The sequence below is a fragment of the Fukomys damarensis genome, unplaced genomic scaffold (assembly GCF_012274545.1).
Source record: "Fukomys damarensis isolate Sample0158 unplaced genomic scaffold, DMR_v1.0_HiC HiC_scaffold_36, whole genome shotgun sequence".
Taxonomy (NCBI): Eukaryota; Metazoa; Chordata; class Mammalia; order Rodentia; family Bathyergidae; genus Fukomys; species Fukomys damarensis.
This window is the reverse complement of record NW_022900948.1, coordinates 8792083-8797718: the sequence shown is the minus strand read 5'-3', so window position 1 is coordinate 8797718 and position 5636 is coordinate 8792083.

The following is a 5636-nucleotide window of genomic DNA, read 5'->3' as shown; positions in this document are numbered from 1 at the left end:
AAAATATTTTACAATAGCATCCAAAAAAATGAAGTACCTAGGAATCAATCTAACAAAAAAAAAAACAAAAGATCTCTACACTGAAAACTACAGCACTCTGAAAAAAGAAATCGAAGAGGATATAAAAAAATGGAAAGATATCCCCTGCTCCTGGGTAGGAAGAATCAACATAGTGAAAATGGCCATACTACCGAAACTGCTATATACATTCAATGCAATGCCAATTGAAATTCCAACACTATATTTCACAGAACTAGAAAAAAGAATCCAAAAATTCATTTGGAACCACAAGAGACCTAGAATAGCAAAAGCCATTATAGGCAACAGTCACATGGCACCAGGTGTAACAATTCCCAATTTGAAACTATACTACAAAGCCACTGTGATAAAATCAGCATGGTACTGGCAAAGAAATAGGCCTGAGGATCAATGGAACAGACTGGAAGACACAAAAACAAATGCAGATGTACTCAGCTACCTCATCTTCGACAAAGGAGCTCACCATCCTCAGTGGAGGAAAGATAGCCTCTTTAATAAATGGTGTTGGAAAAACTGGATATCAACCTGTCACAGATTAAAATTAGACCCTTATCTTTCGCCATGCACTAAATTAAAATCCAAATGGATTAAAGATCTAAATATTAAAACAGAAACATTAAACTTGCTGGAAAGTAAGTTAGGCAGAACTCTGGAAGACATTGGTATAGGAAAAGACTTTATGAACAAATCCTCAGTAGCACGGGAACTAGCAGAAAGAATCAACAACTGGGATCTCATCTTACTAAAAAGCTTCTGTACTTCAAAAGAAACCATTAGCAGAACTAAGAGACAATCTACAATGTGGGAAAAAATTTTTACCAGCTGTACCTCAGACAAAGGACTATTATCAAGGATATATAAAGAACTCAAAACAATCAGTCCCCCCAAATATAAAGACCCGATCCAAAAATGGGCATCCGAAATGAACAGACATTTCTCATACAAAGAAGTGAAAGCAGCAAGAAAATATATGAAAAAATGTTCCACATCACTGGTCATTCGAGAGATGCAGATGAAAACAACACTGAGATTCCACCTCACCCCACAAAGAATGGCTGCTATCAAGAAATCACACAATAACAAATGTTGGCGGGGTTGTGTGGAGAAAGGAACCCTTCTCCATTGTTGGTGGGAGTGCAAACTAGTGCAACCACTATGGAAATCAATATGGAGATACATCAAAGAGCTTGGACTGGAGGTTCCATTTGACCCAGCCATCCCTCTGTTGGGTATCTTTCCAAGAGAACTAAAAGAATCATATCACAGAGAAGTATGTGCACCCATGTTTATAGCGGCACAGTTTGTAGTAACTAAATCTTGGAAAAAGCCTATTTGCCCATCCATTGGAAACTGGATAAAGAAGATGTGGTTTTTCTATAAAATGGAATATTACTCAGCCATAAAGAGTGAGAGAATACATTCATTCATAGGAAAATGGATACATATTGAAGATATACTCCTAATTGAAATAAATAAGTCACACATGTGTAAATACCAAATAGTTTCCCTGGTGTGAATAATCTGCAACAATGCATAAGATTCTAATAAGATTACTGACATTTAGAAATGGGAAGAAAGTAGCTAAAGTTGTAGGGAAGGTGTGACGGGTAGGGGAAGAACAAAAAGGGAAAAGAAAAAAATGTGAGAGAATGAAAAGATGAAAATAAAGTGTTTGTAGATGGGGAGAGGAGGAGGAGTTGAAGGGAGGGCAGAGGTAAGGGGAAAAAAATGAGAATCAAGACTTGCCATGTAGAGGTACATGATCCCAACAATGAATGTAACTGTACTGTATCCCTAAAATGTACCAATAAACTCAATAAAATTAAAAAAAATTCATTACTGCTTTAATATTTTATCTTATTTCTTCTATTATCCTTTCCTTCTGTACTCTCCCAAAATTCTTACAGTCCACAAAGCAAACCTCTCTTAGGAAGGACCTCTCCCTTTTCAGAATTTAGAGTAAATTGCATTAGTAGCCCAGTGTCCTCATCTCAAGAATATTAAATTTTTATTGTTTTAGGGACAATGTAATTTCTAGCTTTCCACATAATAGATAAAGGTGAAATTCCAGATTCATCTTTTAATGACATGATTCAATATGTCATGCTATGATGTGCCTTTAGTAAAGTCATATAGTGAGTTCCATTTGGGTTTCACACAAAATTCACACTTGATGCCAAGTTTCTGAGTAATATTGCTCCTGCCTTCTTATCCAAGATCTATCCTCTCTTTTTCTCTTGCTCTCTCTCTCTCTCTCTCTCTCTCTCTTTCTCTCTATGTCTTGGTCTGTCTCTTTGTATATCTCTCTCTCTGTGTCTCTGTCTCTGTCTATCTGTCTATCTCTCTCTCTCTCTCTCTCTATATATATATATATATATATATATATACACATATAGATGTTTGTATGTGTATATTAAAATGGTTCTTTGTAACCATTATATATATCCAATTGCATATATAAATATTTATAATATTTTCTATTCATTCATTCAGGTCTAAAACATTGTCCTACCTGCAGCCTACTATCATATCCATTCTTCAAATTTGACAGTGCCATTAACTCATAGCCTTCATACAGGTTTTTTTCTCAAATTCTTCTCTCACATTTTAAATTATTTTACTGATTTGTATTTTTTTCTTCTTCCCTGTTTTTAATATATATTCTGTCTTTTTAGTCTATATTTACAATACATTACAACTACAGTCATATGTACATATATATGTGTGTGTGTGTGTGTGTGTGTGTGTGTGTGTGTATGTCATAGATGTTGCATCTTTCTCATTTTTATTTCCCCTAACCCCTCCCTGTTCTTCCCATCCCAGATCATTTTCCCTTTCCACAAAGTTTATCTCCATGTTTTTTATCACCAATCTTTTACTTTTCTCCTAAATTATTTGTACTTTGCATTTCTCACAAAATAGAAACTGTGTGACATTTAACCTTCTGTATCTGATTTTTTTCCTTCAACATTATGATTTCAAGATTCTTTCCATACATAAGGTAAGTTTTTAGTTTTACTATAATCCTAAAGGATATAAGAAAGTTCATGTGAACAAAATGTATTTTTTTGTTTTGAAAAATTTCCAGCATTTTTTTGCTTTTCACGTGGGTACTTAAAGGCTTTGGTTCCCCATGGCAATAACCTTTGAGAGTTGATATCAATTCCAGTTTGTTCATCATTGAAGCTTCAGAATTTGAACACTTTTCCACATATGTATAATAGGCATTCACAAATATGTACTCATTACTTTTGTAAGCTAGAAAGAGCTGAGAATGATCTTGAAAACAGCTTTCCTACAAAATGATTCAGCCTAAAGACCAAACAACATGTGGCATAGCTTTTATTTTCTTTTACCCTTGCCATAGCTTTCTGTAATCCCATATGCTTACAGCTGTTAATTATTCCCTGTCTTACTTTATTGTGTCTTTTGTGACTGTTTACATTACATTGATTCTCAGAGGAGAACACAAGTAGGCCAGGTGTCATATTAACACAATGCAATCACCATATGAAAAATAGTCAAATATTATGCAATATATATTACATCAAAAATTACTCATATGCCAATGTTCTACCTTCATCAAACCTATCTTTCAAACAAGGGCACAAAAACTTTCTTTTATATTCATTCAAATCATACTCTTCTGATGCATATGGATTTTGGAGAACATTTAAACCAGAATTTCTTTATCAATGGGATTTTACTTTGTCTGATCTGATAGTACTAACTCCTCTGAGGGATTTTTGAAAATTTAGGAAAAATATAGATCTAGGAAGTAGTTTTACAATATTTTGTTTTATAGCCACCTCCTTATCATAATTTAACTTGGTCCTTCTAATGGTTAAAAAAGAGTGCATAATGTTTAAATAAATCATCATAATCCCATATATCCTGAGATGTCATACTTCCAAATTCAGCTCTGCAATTTGGTACAAAATTGAACACTCAAAAGCTTAGAATATTTAAACTAAAATTTTATTTTTCTTTATAAATAATTTTTCTTCTTACTATTCATATTCTTCAATAACATTTTTCTACCATATCATCTCACCCCCAGAATAAGCAAGATATTTGGCATTCATTTGAAATTTTCTTTTTCCTATAAATTATAGTCAAATTTAATATTGCACTAAATTAGTTCTACTCTTAAATTATTGATAAACATCCCTGTCTATCCATCCACTTTTACTAGCATGGAGCCTGGAAAATCAGGTGGCTTATCTGGAGTAATTTCTCATTTGTGGTTGCATTCCTCAAAGGTGTTTCTCTCTTCTCTTGTATTTTAAAATGATTATTCAGTTTTTAAAAGTCACCCCGTTTTTCCTCTAGTTTGTTAAATATGTGTTAACATCCTTGTCCTTGCCTAGAGAGGCTATCAGATTTACATTATAGAGTTATTAGTAGTTATATATTTCAGGCTTTTCTCAAAAAACTAAAAAGGAAGGAAGGGAGGGAAGGGGAGAGAGAGAGACAAACATCTTTTGTTAGAATGTACCTATTTTAACAGCAACGGGGAACTTACGATACAAAAGATAGTTCTATCTTTGGAGTTGATTTTCAAAGGTCCAGCTCAAATAAATTGCATCTTATTTTTTCTTACAAAAATGATAAATGAACTATTTGATAATTTTCCTATTATAATGAGGAGTAAGGTTCTAACGCAGCTAACACTGATTTAACTTGCATATGCTTATGCTGTTCCAATATGCAAAGTGCTGTATAAAATCAGAATTCTCACAGGAATTCTGTTTGTTAAGGTTTTTTTTGTTTTTTTGTTTTTGGTACTGGGGATTGAACTCAGGACTTTGCACTTGCAAGGCAGTTGGTAGAACCACTGAGCTAAATCCCCAGCTCTCACAGGAATTCTGTAGGACTGGGAAATATTACTACTTCCACCTTATTCAATTATGTGCAGCTGATAATATAAAACATTCAAATTCTGTATAAGATAATGCTTACTAATGTCCTAAGTTAGTGTTAATTTTCTGTTTCAATTTCAAGTTCTTCATTTTTATTGCATGAAATATTTTCTCAAAAATTTAATATACCATAAAATTTGTTGATCTACTTTCAAAAGGGCTATGTACAGATTATTATGAGCCAAAAGCCCAATACTTTGCTAAGTAATTTCAATTCTTATGCAGTCCCTACTGGGACAGGAATGTTGAAGACAAAATAATCTCTCCAATACTAATGCTAATGAAACAGATTCAAGTCCCTCTCTCCACATAGGTATATTAATTTTTTTCTATTTTCTTATTTACATAACGACAATTATAATTACATATCAATGATTATTTAATAACTGAATAAGATAATACCTGTAAAATATTTTCTGTAGTTTATTGGAGGAAATATTTAAGAAAAAAAAACTTGTAATGCCCCAAATTAAAAAAGAAACAAAGACTTCCCTCCAAGATTTTATTTAAGCAAATACATCTTGTTGCAGTAATATTTTTCTTCATTAATTCAATTAATATAAAAAACAATTTCATTCAGACAACTAATTTGGGTAACTGACTTCTCCGAACACACATTTCATTTCAGCTCAATTCTTTTTTTTTTTTTTTTTTTTTTTTTTTTTTGTTTTTGGT